The 24,304-nt window shown below is 42.5% G+C and overlaps 2 long non-coding RNA genes across 5 annotated transcripts in view; one reads left to right on the top strand and one right to left on the bottom strand.

The window, feature by feature from the left end:
• Positions 1–272: 272 nt before the first annotated feature.
• On the bottom strand, positions 273–23,854 carry LOC129543121 (uncharacterized). The gene is made up of 3 exons (XR_008683244.2): positions 23,745–23,854; positions 11,896–12,274; positions 273–11,422 (listed from the first exon to the last, which is right to left on the bottom strand). It is a non-coding gene; the product is annotated as an uncharacterized LOC129543121 (long non-coding RNA).
• The window catches only part of LOC129543119 (uncharacterized), a 55,738-nt gene continuing 50,679 nt past the window's right edge, over positions 19,246–24,304 (top strand). For 3 of the 4 annotated variants that reach the window (XR_008683239.2, XR_008683242.2, XR_008683243.2), the window contains exon 1: positions 19,246–21,517. This is a non-coding gene — a long non-coding RNA (uncharacterized LOC129543119). Of the gene's footprint in view, positions 21,518–23,801; positions 23,908–24,304 lie in introns of those variants that run through there. The other variant, XR_008683240.2, reaches the window with a different exon arrangement.

Genomic DNA, 24,304 nt, shown 5'->3' on the forward strand with positions numbered 1-24,304 from the left:
ACCATTCTGCGCCCTTCTCTTGGACTGCCAGCCTCCAGAACTGTGAGAAAGTAAATTTCCCTTGTTTAAGCCACCTGAAGTCTGTGCCTTTTGCTATGGCAGCATGAGCAGACTAACATACTATATGAAAAAAACAATGTAAAATATCTAATCAATATTTTATATTGATTATTTATTGAGATAATGCTTTGGATATAGTGGATCAAATAAAATATATTATTAAAGCTAATTTTATCTATTTCATTCTCCTCTTTAAAAAAAAGTGCCTCCTAGGAAAGTTCATGGAGAAGGAAACGGCAACCCACTCCAGTGTTCTTGCCTGGAGAATCCCAGGGATGGGGGAGCCTGGTGGGCTTCTGTCTATGGGGTCACACAGAGTCGGACACGACTGAAGTGACTTGGCAGCAGCAGCAGCAGGAAAGTTCAAGTTATGTATGTGCCTTCCATAATATTTCTATAAGACAGTGATCACATCACCTAGACCTTTGTGTAATCATCACATTGCCTTAAATTTCTCGATCAGTTACTGGTCAGTCCCTGTTCATGAAGAATCTCTCTAAACTTTTCTCTACCTCATGCAATATTCTATTTCCTTTCCCTTTAGTATCCAGGACATTAAAACCAAACAAAAGAAAATGGGGACACACATAAAAACTCAAGACAACATGAACACAACAAAACCTGCTGTATTTCTCTGGTTTTTGTGTATTATTATTAGTTTTGATTAAAGAGATTTTTTTCTCTCCTCTTGTTCTCGCTTCTGCCTTATGTTGTTGCTCATTGAAGCCAATATTGAGGAATCAAGTTTAAAGTTTGTGGTGCAGCATGACAAATCCTCTGGGGAAAACCAGACCAAAGAAAACTGGGGAAGTTGTGTTCGTCTTAGCCCTGAGTTCTTGGTTGTTATTACCATATAATGAGAAGGTTAATGAAAATGGGGGAAAATTTTTTATTTTTTTTAATAAGTCACGGCCCCACTGAACTGCAGAGAGGGCCATGTTCTCAGGCCCTGCTGGCTGGGAGAAGGGAAGGTTCTGCTGAGCTAGATTGATGCATTGTTGACAACATCAAATAGGCATCTGAATAGGTTTGGGAAATTGGAGACTCCTAGCTCCTGTGACCTAGAGGTGGGGAAATGTTTTGTCAATAGCAAAGCAGAGTGCAAGATGTCCTGGATTAATCCATATGCTTTGGGTAAGTGTTCACTTGGGAAGGCAGCTTCTGGTGGCAGAGTCATAATTGGAATTCATGGTCTCCACTAGTCGGAGCATCACGATTTATTTGAAACATACAATCTCCTTAGTATAGCCCTCGATTTTCTCAAATTTTATCTTTAGCAACAAATACTGCTGGGCATTTACCTTGAACTAACAGACTCGCTCAGTTGATTTTTGAAATATGTCTGCCAAGTAGTCAAAGCTGAATAGCCAAAGTGAGCCTGTCAGTCATTCTTCCAAGTGAAAATAGTGTTCCGTGAAGACAGTCATATTTCAGCTGTAATTCAAACGATTGCATAAGTACTTTTCCCTGAAGGCATGCACCAGAAGTACTTTATGGGCACCTCCCATTTTATCCAAACAGAACATTTTAAAACTGTGTATTTAAGAACTCAGATTAATAAATTCATTCTTACTGCTTTATCAAGATCATTAAGTAAAACTCCTTTCCCTCCACCCTGTGAATGGGGGTTAGGAAGAACCTGATAGCTGCTAGTTCAGTTGGCTCCTATTCCTGGGCCTGGGCTAAGGGCCAGCAGCTTTACCCATCATTTTACCCATCAGTGCAAATGTCAGCACAGTGAAGTGGGAAACATTTTATTATGAAAGTAGTTTTGAACTCCAGCACCCTCTGAAGGAGCTTCAGAGACCACTTGGGGATCCCTGGATGGCACTTTGAGAAGGGATTTCTCTAAAGCGTATTATAAATGGAAGGTACTGTACTTCTCCTGAAAATTAAAGGTCATTTTTTGGTAAAATCATTTACTGGACTTGCTGAATTACCTCCAGACCGCCTGTTTGGAAATGAGGAATTAAGACATGTACTGGAAGACTAGATTCCAACGTTGTCATGGACTCTGTTAATTAATTTAAACTATTTATTTTCTTATGGCTGTGTCGGGTCTTAGTCGTGGCCTTCCCCTACCAAGGATCAAACCCACGTCCCCAGCATTGGGAGGTGGATTCTTAGCCACTGGACCACTGGGAGGTCCCAGTATCTGTTAATCTGTATTTAGATTTTTGTGCTACATGGTGATTGCCACAGCTTTGCAAGGATGCTTGGACAGAGTGGGTCACCCTGCCTTCTTGTTGTGATGTGGACACTAGGGTACTCTTCAGGATCCCTGAATCTTCCATCCTTGATGGAAAGCTTTTCTTTCATTCATGGGAATCTAACAGGCCCTTGCAGTCTTGAAATCTAAACTAACTTGTATGATTTAAAATATCAGCGGGTGTTTTGATGGTGCGTATATGGATTTCCTGGTGATTCATAGTTCTAGACAAGTAAAGGATTCTCTTGGCACAACTGCCTCGCTGAGACTGGAGACTGGACACTGCAGCGACCGGAGGAAAAGAGGCAAAAGCCGTATTCTCCTTTCATCCACACATATGCCACGAATAGCATCGTTTTCTCACATTTTTTTTTTAATTAAAAATACAAATGGATGACAGATTGCTTTGAAAAATCTCTCAATAGAAACCCTAATACCTTTTGAAAGCATCTGCCTGCATTGTATTTTAGGAGAGAGGAGTGAGCAAAGATGGAAATTCTTCCCATATCTCTATGGCTCCTGGATTTGTGCATTGCTCTCCATATTAAACGTAATGAAATGAAGGGCCTAGATTCAGTCCTGACCAATGCATATGTACCTAACTATTGACAAGTTTCAGTGACTTGCCATTACATTGTCATAAAATATATTTCTCCTGGCATAACAAGGATTTTGTTTTTTTTGTTCAGTTTTTTTTAAGATCAAACCTCTGCCTTATTCAGCCACTGGGGATATAGAAACATCCCAGTATCTCTAAGATAAATTTTTAGTGTCCCTAAAATGTTTTTTAATCTATTATGTCCTTGGGGAGATTGCTTTTAAGTTTAGATTTTAAGCAAGAAAACAGGCATAACACATACTTTGGGCACAGTTGCACATTGTAAGTAGGGAGGTTATTTAAGCCTAGAAACTGAAAACACGTCTAAGATCTCACCTTCCAGAAATCATTTTCATCTTTCCTACTTATTTTGGTCACCCTAAGAAGAACACATTTTGCCTTATATCGAACTATATACCTTCTGAACTTTATACCATACTTAATTCTGTTTCTATTGCATACCAGTTTTCCTAGGTGTGATTAGACAATATTATTTTCACTTAGTCAATTAAAAACCCAAAGAAAATAGATGGAAATTAAGGAAGAAGTTTGAACATCAGCTTTCCTCATCTCTTTTTGTTTGTTTCCTTTTGTATACGACCAAACCTATATTTGCATGAGCAAATTAAATCATACATGCAAATCCACAAATGCAGAATTTGCATGTTCCCTAATCCCAGATCCTCTTGGGAAAGCATCACATTAACGCCAAAACCAACATATAAACAGCTTGGCCCTTGGTGTCCAACTTAGCCAATGGAGTTGAGCACCATCCAACTTCTTACTGGAGTTGTTCCATGTTTATGGATTTCTGAGCCATGCTTCTAGGACCATCTTCAAACTGCCAGGAAGCTACTCCCTGAATCTCCCCATAGTCTAGTTACCAGACTGTTTAACTGGAAGTCCTTTGAGGGCAGCATTTATATCATCCTTGTTCACGTGAATTTATGAGTCTTGGCTCAATGCAGTGTTTTAGAGAAACAGTGAAGATTGCTGAAAGGAACCTCTTATAAAGTTAAATTGCCTGTACAGACAATAAAATAGGGAAACTAATTATACCAGTTTTTTGAAAGAATAACTTCATGATTGTACAAAAAATATTGACCTCTGGTAATAGTTTTGTCATCTGTCAACTGAGAGTTTGTTACTTAAGATAAACCCTCGATCTCACACATTCATAGACGCTATGGAACACAAATGTATTTATTTTTTATCATCACCATTCTGTTGCTCTTGCTGTTGAGCAGTATAGTTTTTGTCCATATAACGTGAAAATAATCATACAGTTTGGGCAAGTGAACTTAGTAGCTTAAATCAAATATTTGATAGACTTAAATGGTTATATGATTAAATTGTCTACTCAGTTTGACCAATCATACAAACTTAGCAATTTCAGAGAAAATAGTCATAGTATTTTAAAGTGGACTATTAATAATTCAAGGTTCTCAACCCCTTTTGGGGATATGTTGATATTATACTTAATACTTCTCACATATTAAAGATTTTCGCTTAATACTGTCAGACTAATGAGTGGACCTTCTGAGTGGGGAGGTGGGGAAGAGAATACCTTCCTCTTTTCCTGCTGGAAAATATGGTAAATTAGAGGGGAAGTGAAGAGTCTATAATTGATTGAAAACTCGTCTGGTGTGGCTTCAAAGGCATAAGAAGTCCACAGTTCCTAACTGGGAGTTCTTGAACTAGGAGCTTCTAAGAAAGAGAGTTTGGACCCTTTCTAAACCACTCAATTTCTTCTTCATCCAGTGCTTTATAAATGCAAAGTAGAGACCAAACTTGAAAAGCATGTGCAGACAAAACCATTTAAACCGTGTAAGCAAAACTGAGTCTAGCTTATTTCACGAATGTAAGCAAGATTTAATTTAGATTACTTCTTGTAAATCATAAAAGAAACTTGAGTCGTCTTTCTAAAATGCTATGAGGTCATCACTTTGAACCAATCCCCGGCTGTCTGGTAACTCTCGCTGTCAGAACCCATCATGGTGAAGGTTAAACAACTCCCTCCTTTTCCGCTCTTTATGCCACGATAGAATCATCCCTCTGAGCCTCATCTCAGTTTTGAATCCGAAAGCTCCCAGTTTGCACACTGTCCTTATAGGCACAAAAAACTCTTACCGAATACTATTTTACTGTTCTGGTTTTAATTGTTTCAGTTTCTGGATTTTTGAGAGAAGGAAATGTGGCAGGAAAACACAGCGAGCAGAGGTTATGGTTGAGCTAGGATGAGTAATTGGGATGGTTTTAGGTAAGAATGGAGAAGCAGTTGAAGCTGAATTGTAGAGGATTCTGAACAAAATGCTGAAGAGTTTGGGCAAAGAGCTAGACGCTGAAGAGTCACTAAATACGTGAGTAAGAGAACTCTAGGGCTGAGCCATTCTTAGGGGTGCTGGCTACAGCAGCCATGTGTTGGGGGTCTTGGAGGAGCAAGAATGGAGACTTAGAACAGAGCAGAAGGTCCTGAACACGATCAGATGGGAGGTAACGAGAGCTTGGATTGACTGTGGTTCCAGTACAAGAAGCGGGTGATAGCTGCTAGAGATGGGGTCTAATTGGAGTGAAAAGCGTTGGGAGTTATTCAGAGAAAGGTTGGCAGAAGCTCCAATGAGAAACTTAGGTTTTTAATTTTGTTTCATTTCTTTTTGAGAACCTTGGATTTTTATTCTAATTAACTTATTTTTGAGGACCTTGAGTTGTTTTTTTAAGACCTTTTATCAAAATATTTTCAAGGCCCTTTTAGAAAGCATTTATTTATTCGGCTGTCTCCAGGCCTCTGTTGTGGCACGTAGGATCTAGTTCCTTGACCAGGGATAGAACCCAGGTCCCATGCATTGGGAGCTTGGTATCTTACCTACTGGACTACTAGGGAAGTCCCAGGAACCTTAGGTTTTTAATCTGGGTCACCAGTGGCATTCGCAGAGATGAGCAGGTGAGGACCAGGAGTAGATTTTGGGGTGGTGGATAGGTGGGCAAAGGAAACTATGGCTCCTGTCTTAGAAATGCTGGGTTTGTGATGATGGTGGAACACTTGGTGGAGGGTTAGGATATGCAGTGAGAGTGGCCTGGGAAGTGTGGATTTGGGTTTTCTAAGAGGAGAGTTGAAGTGGAAACTGAGGTGAGGGGTGTAGGAGGCTGGCATGTGGCTGAGGATGTGCCGTGTGGCCACACTTTAGTCTAAGAGACAGGTCAGGATCGATGCCATAAGCCCTGTACTACGATGTGTATGGGTCATGAAGATGGCAACACAAGAGTGAGCAGAGCTCTGCCAGGGAAAGCCAGGCGCATCTGTAGCTGGGCCTTAGAGCTGAGAAGTTTGCCAGACTTCCCAGGGAGGGAAAAGCATTGCAGGCAGAAGAAAAGCACAGATGGAAAGCGGTGGTGATTTGATTTGTTGGGGAACAGAGTGGTGATAGGAAAGAAAGGAAACGGATGCTGCCGAACATCCTCTTTTTATTACGCGGAGGAAGAGATCCCAGAGCGGAGGGTGGAGAGGGGAGAAAACCAGTCAAGCTTGTGAGATCCTGAAAGACACGGTCAACGGTGACCCAGCTGGCTGGAGACAGAGGTGGGCTCCGGGACCCTGGACTTCTTGCCTTTGCTCTCTGCCTTCTTTTATAAAAGGAGGTTAGAACACGGTCATTTCTGAATGAAAAAACCCACTGAGGTTCCGTGTGCTTCTCCAACTTTGGGAAGCTTTCTTTTCTTTTCGGGTCACATTGAGTAATTTAGTGTTCAAGTAATTAGAGTCTAATTGGAAACCTGTGACCCGGAAGAGGTAACACACTTCCTTACAGGGTCTGTCTTGCTCTGGGGGCATAGTTCATGTACTGGGAGCACTTCCTCATTAACTGTCCCCAGTGGCCTCCATCCAGCATCTAGTTACTGGTTTGGGAGGGAGGTACTAATGTTTGTAAAGGTCACATTGGAAAATTTTCTGAAACAATTGAACTGCAAAACATGTGTTTAATATTTATAGCGCTTGGAATGGAAAAGATACTTTTGATCATCCTCTTTCTTCCTGGAGTTTAACCAGCTCCTAGATCTCTTGGGAGAGCTTCTTCTCAACCAGAAAATAATGAGACCTTCCTATCTCCAGGGGACCTTGTACCATTCCTTGTGATTTAGGTGAAGGCTTGATTGCAGCGCATGTTTTCTGATCCTGGTAATCTTAAATAAATAATCCAAGCCCACGGCATTAATAAAAGCAGTAATTCTGTCAAGGATCCTTGCTAACTTCCTAAACTTCTGAGGGTCCAGAGCTGGTGATTTATGAACGCTGCCAGAGTCTGAGCTGTGGTGTTTTTTAGGGGATTCGTTGGGAGGTATGCTTTTAAGGGTAATTACCATGTGTCAGAAGGATGCTTTAGCCCCGTTGACACTGTGTGCTCAATTTTATTTAGAGGTCAAATGGCAAGAGAGTTATATGTGAAAGGGTATCCTTTCAACATTTACAAGTAGAAAGTAAACGTAACGTGCTAAGCTCAATTCTGAGTGGATGAGATAGTCACATTAACTCTGTGTACCTTGCTGTTTGCAGGTCATTTGAGTTCTACAGATATTAGTTGTGCTTCTAACACACCCCAGTGGAAGGCTGGCACACACACGTCTCTGGCTCTGGCACGGTCCAGTTGTTCACTGTTCAGTCTCCAAGTTGTGTCCGCCTCTTTGCGACCCCATGGACTGCAGCACGCCAGGCTTCCCTGTCCTTCACTATCTCCCAGAGTTTGCTCAAATTCATGTCAATTGAGTCAGTAATGGTATGTAACTATCTTATCCTCTGCTGCTCCCTTCTCGTTTTGCCTTCAATCTTTCCCAGAATCGGTCTTTTCCAGTGAGTCAGCTCTTCACATCAGGTGGCCAAAGTATTGGAGCGTCAATTTCAGCATCAGTCCTTCCAATGAATATTCAGGATTGATTTCCATTAGGACGCACTGGTTTGATCTCCTTACAGTTCAAGGGACTCTCAAGAGTTTTCTCCAGCACCACAGTTCGAGAGCATCAATTCTTGGGCTCTCAGCCTTCCTTACGGTCCAACTCTCACATCCATACAGGACACTGGAAAAACCATAGCTTTGACTAGACGGACCTTTGTCAGCAAAATGGTGGTCCAGAGCTGAAGTGTTAGTCCCTGGCTCCTTGAAATGTGAAGGAAGAGCACCTAACGCTGCCTGGGAAGTGATAGAGGGAGATGAGGGAGGGCAAGAATGTCTTCCCTAAGAAGGTCTTGCCTGAGCTGGATCTTAAATAACCAGCTGGTTTTACCCAGGTGAGACATGAAAAGAGGGACAGCTTGAGAAAAAGTAGGAGGTTGCAGTAGTGCTAAGTGGGGCTAACAAAGGCCTTTTTGTTGGAGCAGGAAGGACAGGAGCAATTATAGTTGGTGGGATCAGTGCAGCAGTTTGAGCTGAGAAGGTGAGGGGAACAGGCAGCTTGCTAGTCTGATGGCAGTTTTCTTTCCCTGCTAGTAAATTTGCCTAAAATCTCCTGCTCCCCTGAAACGGATCTGAAATCTTAAAAACTATGTGAATGTTAGTCCCTTGTCACCCCAAGTTAGACTTCTACTGAACATGGTCAGGTGGTCTCCCTGTTTTCTCCCCAGATCCTGGCTCCTACTCCAATCCTAGAACTGGAACTTGGATCAGCACCCCTTGCCTAGGCCAGTGGGTTATTTCCATTCCCCTGCCCTCCAAAATGGCCCCAGATTGATATCCACCCCATTAGCTAAGATGAATCTCCGTGGTTCTTGACCCAGACACTCAAAAGATGCTCAGGAAATCTCACTGTGGAACTCTCCCCACCCTCTGTGACTGGGTAGATTGGCTCCTTAGAAACTAAGCACTCAGTTCATGCTTGATCTTTCTGCAGCTCTTGAATTCGGTGATCTGGACGATAGCTGCTTCTCTTTCCCCTCTGCCCTGGTTAGTTTTCCTGCTGCCGCTGGCCTCAGTGGCATGCTTTCAGCTCTAAGCCTCCCACCTACTTGTCAGCTGATGTTGAGCTGGTAGGGTGCCTGACGAGGCTGAAGCTCTCTAGAACTGGCAAAGGTCCATTTCCAAATGTCCAGACATTTCTTTGGCCTGCTTCCGCCCCAAACTCAACTCAGCTTTTAAGTCCAGCTCTGTGGCTGGCAATTTTATAAGGAAGCATTCCCTAATGTGTGTGTGGAGGAACCATAAATGTTGCAAACAACACCCTCATTCTTGGGGATTCACAATAATTATTAGCATATTGAAAGGCTCTGGAAAGTTCTGTGGTCTAGAAAATTGGCTAATTTGTGTTTGATAATTTCTAAAACAAAAGTCTCCCTCCACCAGTAATATCTATCTAAATGCCCAATCATTGAACATTTAATGAAACATATTTAGGGAACCTGGTTTGAAAGATTTACTATTCTTTTCCAGTACTATTAACCAGGGTGGTAACCTTCCAAGTAGGAAATGGAAACCCATTGCAGTATTCTTGCCTGGGAAATCCCATGGACAGAAGAGCCTGGTGGGTTATAGTCCTTGGGGTTGCAAAGAGTCAGATCTGCCTTAGTGACTAAACAACAACAGCAGCAAACCTTCCAAGTGGCGGGGGGGCATTCCTCGAGGACTGGAAATATTGCCATCTCAAATCAAGTTGTAGCAAATTCATGACAGGATTTGCTGGGAAAGTGTCTGCAGAGGCTGGAAGTGTTTAGCAGACAGGCTGTTTGTGCCTGACAGCATTGATTCCCTTTTCTCCTGATAACAGCCTCAAAATTTTCTTAGAAAATTCAGTTTATAAGGCTGAAGTGTGCCCCCACCCCCACCCAATTTGTATGTTTAATTTTGGGGTATCCCAGAATGTGACTGTGTTTGGAGATAGGGCCCTTTAAAGAGGTGATTAAGAGACTATGAAGTCAAATGGGTGGGCCCTTAGTTCAGTTCAGTTCAGTTCAGTTCAGTTCAGTACGACTCTTCGCGACCCCATGAACCGCAGCACACCAGGCCCCCCTGTCCATCACCAACTCCCGGAATCCACCCAAACCCATGTCCATTGAGTCGGTGATGCCATTCAACCATCTCATCCTCTGTCGTCCCCTTCTCCTCCCGCCTTCAATCTTTCCCAGCATCAGGGTCTTTTCAAATGAGTCAGCTCTTCACATCGGGTGGCTCTTATGTGACAGGGTCTTTGTGAGAAGAGATTAGGACTGATGCAAACACAAAGACCATATAAAAGCACTGGATGGGGACAGCCACCTACAAGCCAAGGAGGGACATCTCCAAAGAAACCACCTTGCTGACAGCTTGACCCTGAACTTCTCAGCCTTCAGAACTGTGAGAAATAAGTTTCTGCTGTTCAAGCCAGTCAGTCTGTAGTGCTTAGTTATGACAGCCCTAGAGAACTACTTCACAGGTGACAGTCAGGCTGATCCCATCATGTGGGTCATCAGGTACCCACCACAGTCCATGAGAACAAGGTCTCAAAATGGTCCTCAGTGACTGGCTTTGAACTGGTCACATGACCCAAAATAGGTCAGTGAGCTCCAGAGGCATCCTCTTCCTATGTGTGTGTTCCTGCTAAGTCGCTTCAGTTGTGTCCGACTCTTTGCAACCCCGTGGACTGTAGCCCACCAGGCTCCTCTGTCCTTAGGATTCTCCCTCCAGGCAAGAACACTGGAGTGGGTTGCCGTGCCCTCCTCCAGGGGATCTTCTCTTACATCTCCTGCATTGGCAGGCGGGTTCTTTACCACTGATGTCACCTGGGGGGGTCCATCTTCTTCATGTAATTGCGGTTTAACAGGTAGGAGGCCAGGCTGGAAGCTGTCTTTACTATGATTAGAGAGAGCTGCTTGAGAACAGAGCCAGAAAAAAAAAAACCAGTAATGGAGTCAGGTTCCTGATAGAATCATCTGGGAGCCAGACCCCTGGGGCCTTCTGGGGACTGCCCTTCCCCCCAAACTTTGCTTTATCTCCTCTCTAAAGTACCTAGACAATAGCATTTGATGCTGATTTTCTGAGTTGTTTTGCAGATGTAAAGCCTCCTCCTCTCCAACGTGCTGACCCTGAGCAGTAGCCCCAGACCTCCTGGAGCCTGAGGACTGCTGGCCCCTGTGATCTCACCTGCCACCTCGGAGAATTGGGCGCCTGTAGACTCCCCTCCCTCACCTGGCTTTTAGAAGTGATTTTGCTCAAAACCCTTCGGGGAGTTCTGGCTTTTTAGGCGGGAACCCCCTTTCTCTGCTCTAAACCCTGACGGTTCAGTTTGTTTGGCCTCTCTGTGCGATGTCCACATGAGCTTGAGTTAGCATTTTTGAGTGCCTAGACCTAGCTATACCTGAGGTTTTCTGGCCCCTGGACTTTACGGTGATGTCCCCCAACACGTTCACTTTTTTTTTTTCTTAAGAGATTTTGAGTTGTAAAAGGATCCCAAAAGATACACAACAATAACATGGTAGTTTTTGAGAAGATGCCCATCAGCGTTACCTTTGTATCCTTGCTAAGCATTTTCCTTTCCAAATGTCTATGTAGCCTGTTCCTCTTGAATAGAATCTCCTCAGAAATAGCAGTCTTTGTTCCCTGAAACGTATGAGATTTTTTCCGATGAAAGCCCTGATGAATTCAGTTGTGGTGTATCATTTACAGCCATGCTGCTGTGTCTATGGTGATCTGGGTTAGTCTGTATCGATACCACCAGCTGTAGTTTGCAACCGGGCAGATCATTTTATTAATGCAAATTGCCTCACATTTACAGCAAATGCTTTAAAAATTATGATGATGTCATGATTAGTAAGCTGAGTCATCATTAACAAAAGTCCATGGAAAACAATTTCGCAACTTCCTCTGGTATCCAGACTGTTGGATAAGCAGTTTTCATGACTATATTCTAGGGCTCGCTATGCCTTTGAAAATAAGCTGAAGGTCCCCAAAGACCCAAAGCTTTAGGGCATAGGAATGGTCCTCCATCCTAATGAATTCCTGGATGGCAACAGAGAGGAAGATGCCTGTGAACCCAAGGAGCCCCCCCGCCACTTTCTGCCCTGAGTCCTCACCTCCTCCCTCTGGTTTGTTCCTGAAGCAAGTGTGGTGGATGAACCTCCGAAGACACATTTGGAAAATCCAAGAGAAATGAAAATCCATGCAAGGATATTTTCTTGACACTTTACCCATCATTGTTCAGTGAACACGGTCCGAAAACCTTGTCACAATAAGCTTCCTTCTGAAATGGACGCTGCTTCCTTTCCTCTTATCAGTCTGGAAAGCTGGCATACCCTTCCCTTGGTGAGGCGTCCTGGCATCTCCGTGTGGTGTTCAGCCAGAGTTCAGAGGTGGAGGGCTGCATCCATCCCGCGGACCAAGGAGAGACGTGCAGGTTCACGGTGCTCTCCTCGCTGACACCATCATCCACATCTCCGGAGAAAAACACAATGGCTGGAGGTGAGGAGGGGAAACAGATTTTTGGTCTTTTTTTTTTTTTTTTTCTCTAGAGGTCATGCTTCTGACTTAAAGATCTCCTCTGCATTTTCAGATTCTCAGTTCTTTGCTGTCCTCAACGGTGATTTGGTAGTGGAAGATAATGTGCCAATAGTGGTAAAGACCCCGTATGCCAATGCAGGAGACCCAAGAGACAAGGGTTCAATCCTTGGGTCTGGAAGAACCCCTGGAGGAGGGCATGGCAACCCACTTCAGGATTCTTGCCTGGGAAATCCCATGGACAGAGGAGCCTGGTGGGCTACAGTCCATGGGGTCGCAGAAAGAGTCAGACGTGACTGAACGGCTAAACGACAACAAAGTCCATGTTGCAGAGCCTGGCATAGAACACCCTCTGACAAACACTTGCTCTTTTCAATACTGTTATTATGACCCACAGATCCTGGTACCTTGTGGGCACACGATAAATGTAAAACTGATCCATTTTACTTAGCGTTCATTGTATTTATGTGTTCACCTTCTCACAAACTAAGCAGAAGTATGAACTATGTGATTTCCAACCTATTTAAAATCAAATAGACTCTTTTCCTGTGAACCGTTGACAGCATAATGCTAAGCAATCCCATGACGCAGTTCAAATGCACAATATTGAAATGAAGGAAGGAGAAGAAAATTGCCAGTTTGAGAAAGGATTCATATACATGGAAAAACAAAAGCACTGAGTTAAAATAATATATATATGTATATATATTGAATCTTTTATAGAGAAATGTCCAGGCCTTGGATCGCCAGACAACTTACTTCATAAATTAGTTTTATAGAATTTTTGCAAAGTGCCAAAGCAATTTAGCGTCAGGATATACTGATTCGAAGAAAAATAAATTAATAAATTTGAAATCTTCAGGCACCTATATTCAGAGGCCGCTAGGCATTTTAATAGGAGATAAGTAAGAACCATTAATCACTTTCCGCACACTTTCTCACATCACCCTAGGCAACTGTGGCTGGGCTGAGGAATGGTACAGGGAGGGAGAAGCTGCTGGGGCCGGATAAAATAGTCATATTATCTGCAGTGTCTATACTACATTTTGTCTGCACTTTTGCTCTCTTACAAGTAAGTACAAAATCGTACCTGTTGACAACTTAATTTTTTTCACCTTTTTGCTCTCCCCTTAGGAAAAGTTAATAAAATCAGTGAAACGCGCATTTCTTTTCTACTCGCTTGGCATAAATTGTTGGGCACCTTGAGCCAGAGAAGCTGGGAGAAGCCCACATGTGCATTGGCCTCGTTTTTGCACTGACCATGTATCTTTCTTTTGATTTTTTTTTTTTAATTCAGAGAAGTTTCTTCTCTTTCTTTTAAATATTTATTTATTTGGCTTCACCAGATCTCAGCTGTGGCAAGCAGGATCCTTAGTTGTGGAATGTGAACCGTGAACCCTTAGTTGTGGCTGGTGGGATTTAGTTCCCTGATCAGGGATCGAACCTGAGCCCCTTGCATTGGGAGAGTGTGGAAATCTTAGCCATTGGGCCACCAGGGAAGTCCCGACATAGACCATGTTTCAATCCAAGTTTGGAGTCACAAAGGTTATTAATAGAATCCTGGTCTTTCTAGAGTCAGAGTCTTTTTTTGAGAATCTAACGAAATGATGAATCCTCTCCCCTCAAAATACACAGATCTCTAAGATCTACGAATGTCCTCATGAGACCCTCCGTGGATGGTTGCTCAGACATCAGGCCTACATTGCCAAGCAGGAATAATTATCCAGAGAAGAACAGAGAAGGATTTCCCATTTTAAAAATGCTACCTAGAAGCACATTAGTCTCTGTTTAGTCTCAACTCTTATAAAATCACTTTCCCCATCAAGTTTCTGACGTTTTCTTACACTGAAGTTAAAAATCATCTGGGTTTGCTTCCCAGATTCAAAGATTGTTCAGCCACATTGGTAACAGAATTTCATCTCCCCCATCCCAAGTAAGCCTTAGAAACAAGGTACATTCCCTTATCAGAAAAAATAGCACCTTTCCCTCTTTAAGCTGTAGCGATGAAGTCAGAAGCTTGTAGCAGCTCTGTCCTTCCCACTTGTCTCGTGGTTCACTCCGACTACCTTGCGGCCTTGGACCTGCCCCTCTGCCCTTGATAGCAAGCTGAGTTCTATTTCCTTTTTCCATAAGTGTCTCTTTTCAACAGAGGGTCAGGGTCAGATTTCCAGATATGATTTGAGGAATCTTGTTCTACTATTTAATTAACTTCTGCTGTAGTAAACCTCCTTTCTGAGTGAAATAATTGGATCTTAAACATGGGCTAGCTTTGTAATTTTAAGCATGTCATTGAACCTTTTTTAGGATCCAGTTTCCCAATATGTCAAATCTTAAAGGTTGCTTGAAGTCTAACATTCTATATTTTTGAAACTCATTTATGTACATTCCATGTGTGCATATTGCCTAGACCTGGCTACTTTTCTAAGTGGTTGATAACCTATGAAAGAAACCCAAATGCTCAAACACGTCTTTTTTTTTTTTTTGGTACATTTTAAAACATATAGAACCATTTTTATTCTTACCCAGGTAGTCTTGTCACCCTATTCAAGCATCTAAAGGTCACTAGCAAATAATTCACTTGCAAAGCAAGTCTAGCTTTTAAATATTTTGAAAAAATTTTACTTTCTTTGTGTACCTTCATTTAGCTACATAAAATAAAATGCAAAGCATGAGTAGTTACACTAAGATGAAATTTGAGACAGACTCTGTTTCTCTAGACCAGCGGTCCCTAGCGATTTTGGCACCAGGAACTGGTTTTGTGGAAGATATTTTTTCCATGGACCCAGTAGGGAGTGATGGTTTCAGGATGATTCAAATGCCTTCCATTTATTGTGCCCTTTATTTCTATTATTATCACATCAGCTCCGCCTCAGACCTTCAGGCGTTAGATCTAGGAGTTTGGGAATCCCCGCAATCTAGAGTACTAGATTCACCACTACCCTCTCGGCACCTCACACTGCATGTGGCACATGGTAGGTACTCAATAAATGTTTGCTGAGCAACCGAAAATGTCTAATAAACCGATATAAGTGCATGCTCAGTCCCTCAGTTGCATCCAACTCTTTGCAATCCCATGGACTGTAGCCCTCTAGGCTTCTCTGTCCATGGGATTTCCCAAGCCAGAATACTGGAGTGGGTTGTCATTTCCTCTTCCAGGGGATCTTCCTGACCCCGGGATCAAACATGCGTCTCTTGCATTGGTAGATGGATTCTTTACCACTGAACCACCTGGGAAGCCCGATAACTGATATAGGATGGGCATAAGGTACAACAATTATTTCTAGGGTTGAAAAATTAGAAATTGGAGATGGAGTGTTAGCGGGTGGGATTCAGTGTGAGGAGATGGAAGACGAGTCAAAAAAGAAAGAAAAAGACGATTCCAAGAGTGAAAAAATCATGAGCTTGTAAGTGCTTTTTATGGTCATGAAAAACTGATAAGAGAAATGATGAAATGGGATGCTGACAGTGAAAACATTGTGCTACTTTTTTTTTCCCCACAATAAGTAATTTTATTTTTTTGCTTCCCAGGTGGTGCTAGTGGTAAAGTACCTGCCTGTCAGAACAGGAGGTGTATAAGATGTGGGTTCAGTCCCTGGGTTGGGAAGACCCCCTGGAGAGGGGCCTGGCAACTCATTCCAGTGTTCTTGCTTGGAGAACCCCATGGACAGAGGAGCCTGGCAGGCTACAGTACACGGGGTCGCAAAGAGTTGGACACGACTGAAGTGACTTAGCGTGCACGTGCACAATTTTGTTTTTTAAAAACACACAATGCCTCCTCTTATTCACAGGTTAGATTAGTACTCTACACCAAATACTGAATGACAATCCTTTGAATGAATGGAGACTTGTGCATTTATTTTTTAAATTAATTTTTTTATTGAAGGATAATTGCTTTACATAATTTTGCTGTTTTCTGTCAAACCAATACCTATAGCACCTCAAGCCATAGGTATTAACTGAAACCATTGAGGAAACCTACGATCTGAGCAAAATTATTCTCTTGTATGTCTGTAAGTATTATCTACTTTAGGATTGTCCTCATTTTAAGATCTTATTTTCTTTATGAAGTCTATTAATATTAATCTGCAGTTGAAAATTTTCAGTCCAGACAACTAAATCAGTTTAAAATGTATTTGGTTACACTTATTGAAATACCTGACTTAAAAAATATGAGCAAATGTTTGCTGGCATTGACTAAGATGTTCTGTAATGACCTTAGATGCACAGTTGTTTTTTTTTTTTTTTTTACCTCCTTCCACTCTATCATCCTGTTTGTTAGATGCAATCCTCATAGTTGTAAGGTGGTTGCTGTAGCTCCAGTCATCACATCTGTGTTCAAGGAGGGAAGATGCGTGTGTGGTCTGGGGGAAGGACAGCCAATTGCTTCAGTCCCCTCTAACAAATGGTAATATTTTCTTAGCACATGAATGGACTTGCATATATATCTCAGTGGCTGATGGTTTTACAAAGCTATCTTGGATGTGATAGTGGGTGGAGAATGAACATCCCTCCTGGGGCTAGACACATCACTGCTTAGCAACATTAGGGATCAGCTGACAGAGAAGCACTAGAGAATGGAAACAGGTTGAGAAACCAATAATGCTTGCCACAGTCTAGAAAGATGATGGGAATCAGAAGAATAAATCATAAATAAAAAATTTCTCTTCTATTTGATGTTTAAAGCTTGTCTTATTTCCTATAATTGCTTTGAGTAGGTGTTGCTGCTTGCTTGCTTAACTCAGGAGAGCATTTAGAGTAAATAATGATACAAGCTATGTTTAATAGTTTAAATAACAATGAGTCAGATGTTTCCTGTGTTGCAATTTTTTTGCATACATGAATTTTAAATTTTAAGCAAAATCATTATTTAATGATTGTACTAAAGTTGTATATAAATTTGCTAATTTGCACATGTACGGTTTTGGAATGAAATCCCTGTTTTTTGGTTAATGGTCAGAAATGAGTATATGGCAATGTTTTATATGCAGAACTGTTCAGGGGAAAATAAAATTTTTTTTTCTGCTGTACATAAGTCAAAAGAAATGGGGAATAAAGGCAATAAGGGAAATGAAAATTGTTTAGATAGCACAGGATGAGAAAGAGGATGACATTTAGACTGGCAACAGATAAGATTGTAGCAGGAAGAGAAAGAACAGAAATAAAAGAATGAGTGCTGAAGTTCTCTTTGTTTTTTAAATTAAACATTTTAGTACAGAGAATTTCAAGCATATACTAAAGTAGAGAGAACATTGCAATAAACCTGTACCTATCCATCACCAGCGCTTCACAGGTGGCACAGTGATCGAGAACTTGGTGCCAATGCAGGAGGCGCAAGAGACGTGGGTTCCGTCCCTGGGTTGGGAAGATCCTTTGGAGAAGGAAATGGCAACCCACTCCAATATTCCTGCCTGGGAAATCCCATGGACAGGGGAGCCAAAGAGTCAGACACAACTGAGTACTCACTCACACATCCACGATCCGGCTTCAACAGTCATCGATACGATGTCAGTTTTTTCACTTACAAGCAGCTCCTATCCCCTGTAATATTTTGAAGCATCTCCCAGACATTATATCATTTCATTAGTATCTAAGTAGTTCTTTTAAATTAAAAAAACTTTAAATATGTAGTTATGTTTGAATTTGGCTAGAGCAGAGTTCAAATTCTATCATGGGCACCAACAGCTTTGGGGCCTTGAGCAAGTCCATTCGTTCACTCAATACATATTTAATAAGCATCATCTGGGAATCCAGACGCAAACAACTACATTCAATAATTTTATTTAGAGATAGATGGAATGAAAAAAATGAAAAACAGGGCAATGGAACCAAGAATGACTGGGGGTCCAGGAAGCTGGGAGGGGTGAGCCATTTTCCACTCTACTCTAGCTTCCTGTTCTGTGAAATAGGATCAGACCTGTGTCTCAAGTGAGTCTTGAGGGTTTGTCAATATCTGAGAAAGTGCTTAGCAAGGCCTGGTACATGGCAGCTCTCCATAAGTGGAAGACCTGATGATGATCTTCTTGATTGCCATCCAGGGAGACCCTTCCCAAGGAGGGCTGCAATGGTCCATCTGGTTTCATTCTTACTTCAGGAGCATAGAGATGCATTGGGCTCATTGCCATGGCTGTGCGTGCCTGCTCAGTTGCAACCCTCGGACTGTAACCCACCAGGCTCCTCTGTCCATGGAATTCTCCAGGCAAGAATACTGGAGTGAGTTGCCATTTCCTCCTCCAGGGCATCTTCCCAACCCAGGGATTGAACCTGTGTCTCCTGCATTGCAGGTGGATGCTTTACCACTGAGTCACTGGGGAAACCTAACTATAGACTTGTCAGAACTCTGTCACCCCTGATTTTATTCCACAATGAACCATCTTATTCTAGAACGTGGTGAATCTCAGGAGTTGTATCAGGAAAGTAAGGTTATAACTGGTCTGTCTCCCTTTCCTTCTCCTCCCTTCCCCAACTTTGTAGGACATAACTGGCTTATAAATTCACCATATTTTAATGTAGAAAAGACTCATTTTTTGCTTGAGTGAGTTATTGGAGAAGAGCTTCTTAAAAATCTTATTTTAAGTTTATAAAAAAAAACTTCTGAGATTGAGTTTTACAGTTTCCAATTTGGCAGACACTTAATTCTAATCCAAACAAAGTGCTGCTGGCAGTTTATCAAAAAAACAAAAAATTTCAGGTTTAAGGAATGGCTATTTTTCAGGAATTTAATGACCTTTTTCATAAAATTTTAGCAGATCGACTTTTATTTATGTTAAACATAGGCTTTGATCCAGACTCTATGCAGCGAAGCAACAAACAAGGGAAAAACATAGAATTCAATGCAGTCATTCACTTCCTTTAGGTTTGGGAAACGCGAGGCCAGTGAGCTGTGTTTACACAAATCCTGCCTGTGCAGAGCTGAGTAAACTGGAAGAACACAGGCTCTCCTTCTGCAGGAAGGATTAAACAGTTTTGGCCATGCCTTGTTGTTTAATCCTAACCTGGAAGAGTGAGAGGGCTGAGGATGGGTGAGCTCCGTGTGCGTGCTAAGTCGCCTCACATAGGTGGCATCAACCATCCTTCACCTGTGCTGTGCTAAGTCGCTCAGTCGTGTCCGACCCTTTGCGACCCCATGGACTGTAGCCCGCCAGACTCCTCTGTCCACAGGATTCTCCAGGCGAGAATACTGGAGTGGGCTGCCAAGCCCTTCTCCAGGGGATCTTCCCCACCCAGGGATTGAGCCTGCATCTCCTACCTCTCCTGCAATGGCAAGTAGGTTCTGCACCACTAGCGCCACCTGGGAAACTCCTGGTGAGCTCCAGGACTACCTTCTCATCCCCTCTGGCCTCCCAATCAGGATATACATGGAGGTGTTTTAGAAAATATTTATTCTTTTCTGCTGTGCTGTGTCACGGCTGCTGCCTGGGGGCCCTCTCTAGGTGCGGCCGGCGGGGACTTCTCTGTTGAAGCGCTTGGGCTTAGTTGCCCTGTGGGGTCTTCCCAGGACCAGGGATGGAACTGAAGGAGGAAACAGACAGAGCTGGACTCCATCTGAGGTCAGGCTGCGAACATTAGGCTACAAGCATGGTCACCCTCCCAGTGGACTCTGAACTTTGTTGTGTGTGCCCTGTGTCTATAGAAATGGCATACCAATGGGGAACCACACCCCTGGATAAAAGAGCCTCAGGACTTGTACTTGGACTCTCCATTGCTAAAAGATTATGCTAATTATCTCTGTAACAGAACAAAGTGGTAAATTCCATTATGTTTATTGGGATATGACCACAGGCCTCTTGATAAATATCCACTGTTTATCTGGTCTTGTGACACATGAATCACGGGTTAACTTTGATTGTATCTCTCTTTTACTTTGTCGAGACTAGTTTCAGGGAATTTGGGGGGGTGGGTTTGAGCAAGTACATTTAGGTTTTCACAAAAACTGGTCGGGGTCCTTGGCTAAGAGGAGACTCTGCCTTCGGCCTGCCGTTGTAATAAATTTCACTCTACTATCTGCGTTGTCCTTCTGAGTGAGTTTGTTTCCCGGAGCGTGTGGCTACAATAGAACCTGTGTTCTCTGCATTGGCAAGTGGTTTCTTAACCACTGGACCACCAGGGAACTCCTACACGGAGGTTTTACCAAGACTTCCTGCCAGTGTCCGTCAGCTGACCAAGATCATCTCATCAACTGGCTCCCGAGACAGAGCTTCTGGCCTAGCCACGCACAGACTACTTCAGCTGGGGCTTTGCTGCTGCCCCTGGTTGCCTTTTCATCCCTTTGCCTTCCACTTCCTAGACTCTAGTCTCCCCGAGGGGCTGTTTTCAACCCTTGTGAGATCTCCATTTCACCCAGGAGCTTAGTCCCAGCCAAGTCCTCACTCCCTCCCACCCCACAACCTTCTCATTTCTGGGGTCCACCTTGGGGAGACAGAGCGTGGCTGATCTGTGTCCTCTCTCTCGGTCTCTTCTTCTCCCTTCCATTAACCTTTCCTCCCTAGAGGGACCTCGGAGCAGTGGGTGGTATGAGGGGGTGACCATTCCCAGCCCTTTGAATGAATCCTCTACAAGACAAATAGCCCTTTCTCTTGCTAATGCTGGCCAGTTCTTATATTAAAACTCTGGTCCATTATTATGCTAACAGAGCTTTAGCAAGGCTAAAGCCTTTTTAAGCTAATTGGTAAGTCATGGCCTTTAGGAAGAAGATGGGTAAACACCCAAGAGGGTAAGGGAAGGACTCAAAATTCTGGGAATAAATATTTAGAGGTACTCTGCTGTTGACTTACGGTGGGGTGTTTGTTCCTTCTACAGGAGTGGCTTCCATTATAAACCATGCTTTTAATAATCTTCACCCTTAGATTTTAATCGTCTTGTGACCACTTTCAATTTGGAAAAATCTAACTCTCCTTGATCCTTTCAGTAGTTGCAAGATTCTAGTTGAAATAAAAGGAAGGTTCCTAAGGCTGGAAAGACTAGAGACAAAGGCAGGCCTGGTGTTGGGAGTGCGTGCTCAGTCATATCAGCCAAATCAGGTCTAATGTTTTGTGACCCTGTGGACTGTAGTCCCACCAGGTTCCTCTGTCCATAGCATTCTCCAGGCAGGAATACTGGAGTGGGTTGCCATGCCCAACAGAAGGACTGAACTTGCATCTCTTATGTCTCCTGCATTGGCAGGCTGGTTCTTAACCCCTAGCGCCACCCAAGTGTTGGGTGTTGGTGAGTAGGAATTACATCAACCTGAGGGTTACTGGGGATGTGGCACACACCTTTCCTCTGGGTCTGGGTAGCACAGGACTGTAGCCAGTTCTGGGAAAGAATAAACCTAAATTTATATGGAAAGAAAGAAGCAGTTCCTTTATTATAGCCCAACAGTTATGACAAATGAAGATACATCCAAGAACAGATAATGAAAAATTTTGAATTATTGCCATTGTTTCTCATATTCCCGAGACTTTTGAATTAATATAGCAAACCAGTCTGAAGATAAAAAGCCAGACGCTTTATCAAATACATTATGTCTGGCAGAATGTCTACCGTTGAACTAACTCAAAGTCCTACTGGTAGTTTGGGTTTTGTGTAAGAAGTGGCATGGATTTTTCCAGGAGGTATTGACTTACTCTTCATCTGAAGCCAAACTGTCTTTGATCGTTTTATACTTCTCCCATTGGAGTGTCATCTTGATGTCTTCTTTATTTCTGAGTTAGCTTTAACTACCTTCTGGTGGAGCCAGAATGTTCTTTTCCATCAGTCAAGAATACGGACCCAAGGGAAAAATTGAATTTAAGGCCAATCCTTAAGTAAGAGAGTGCCTGGAAAGTAGCATTGTTTATGCAAAAAACTCAACTTGTGCAAGAGTTAGGTATTATGTAACTTATAAATTTATGCAGTAGGTGAAGAAATGATTTAACTTCATATTTAAATTGTTTCAAAGATCAGCTTTAATTCTAGATTTCTGTGTTTTTGTTGTTGCTGTTATTTAGTTGCTAGGTCATGTCCGACTCTTTGTGTGACCCCATGGACTGTAGCCCGCCAGACTCCTCTGACAATGGGATTTCCCTGGCAAGAATATTGGAGTGGGTTGCCATTTCCTTCTCCAGGGTATCTTCTGATTCAGGGATTCCTTTACAAATAAGAATGGTATTTTCTTTCCCATTGGACTACCATTGTAGGTGCAAATCACCAAAATAATGCGAATAGATATTTATGTATTTTATGTGACAAGGAAATACTAAAACTGTGAAATATGGGAATATCCATTTGTTGGAGGAGTTGGGAGTTTAACTTAGTAGATAAGGAACTATTTCCTGCTTTTGAAAAAAAGACTTCCTTCCAGCTGTGTTTTTATATATTGATTGCTTTTTTAGATGTCCTCATACTCATGTTTGTATTTTTATAGCGATATTAAAATAGAGTTTGTTTATAATTATCTGCTTTCTAATGGTTGTTAATTATTCTTCATAGGAAAGTTATTTATTAACAATAAACATACCAAAAGCACATAATCACTTCATGTCTTTGAGACCAAGTTAAGGCTAGGTGGAGTTTTTTTTTCAAGACTGTCTCCTGAGTGGAATAAAGAAAAACAGAAAGACACAGTAACTGGCTTAATAAAATTTCCTTCCTTGTATCCAGTATTACAGAGACATACATCCAACATACAAGGAAACTGATGGTTCTTAAATAGAAAAATTGTTCTATTGCTCATCTCCCCAAAGAGACTTCTGCAGTAAATACTATGAAATGTCTATTAAAACGAACACACAAAATAGGTATAACCTTTAATAAGTCTTTCAGGCAATGGCATATCCAAAGACCCTTAGTGCCTATTGCTATACAATTGGACTTGTCACACAAATCAAACTTAAAGCTGCATTAAATTGAAATGAAATCGTAATCTCAAAGTAAGTCCATTCCCCCCTTTTATTTCCTTCCTTCCCCACGTTCCGTTCCGTTCTGTCGCTCAGTCGTGTCTGACTCTTTGTGACCCTGTGGACTGTTCTCCCCGGTAGTCTTCCCTCTAAAAGGACAGCATCATACCTTTAACATTCCCTAGTTCTGTCACAGTCTTACACGGAAATAATATGCTAGTTTGGAAAGCCCCAACAATGATGTGATTAGAAAGTCGTTTTTATCTTCCAGGTTTAAATTTGGCTTTAAAAGAATTTAAATGTGCATTTGGGGGGTGTTTTGCTAGAATGCCGTGCATTTTCCACAAACAACGCAATGGTTAAAAAAAACCCAGAATGAATCTAACTTCTTGCAGCGGTTATAATAAGTTATGCCTACTGTGTACTTCCTTTGTCAGTCCTGTCTAGGGGCTCACACACACAGCTCACCGGATAGCAGACACACTCACACACACAGCTCACCGGATAGCAGACATATGCAAACCCGAGTGTGAGACTTAAGAACAACGTCCAGGAAAAGCAGTTGGCTTTCTTACCTCAAGGCATACAAAGCAGGCCTTTTGCCAGGTTTTTGGACACCTCATTCTTTACGAAGCTAACTTCCCTCCCGGTTAACTCTGCCTTCCGTCCCTTTTCCTGCCTCCCGGGGCCACTGAGAAAGAAGAGAGGACCCCCCTGCCCCCAGCCTGCAGGAGGAAGGTGAGCTGTCATTCACTGGTAGGCATTAGAATGGCAGAAGCATCACCTGTGATCTGTTTGGGCTGTAAACATGATTAAGCTGCTCTCCAGAAAGTTATGTAAAGAGTTGCCGAAGTTCCCCGAAGATGTCTACCAGGCTGGCTGCTCTGACATCTTGCAAGAGGCAGGTTGGGACCTGTGTGGAGGCTTCCCGAGCTATTTATGAGCCCAGCAGCTTGCTCTGAAAAGCTGTCATTTTTCCCCTGGGTGTGTCGAACCAGTTTCTCTGGCAGGCAAGCCAGAAGGCTGAGGCTTATCCAAAAGGAGGGGCCGCTGACGGGCTGCGGGGAAAGCCAGTGATATATATCACTCGTTTAAACTTCAGGTGTAAAGAGAAGCAAGGATGAAAAAGGGAAGA

This window comes from Moschus berezovskii, chromosome 23 (assembly GCF_049115385.1).
Source record: "Moschus berezovskii isolate FMDL1 chromosome 23, NW_MosBer_1.0, whole genome shotgun sequence".
In the NCBI taxonomy this organism is placed as follows: domain Eukaryota; kingdom Metazoa; phylum Chordata; class Mammalia; order Artiodactyla; family Moschidae; genus Moschus; species Moschus berezovskii.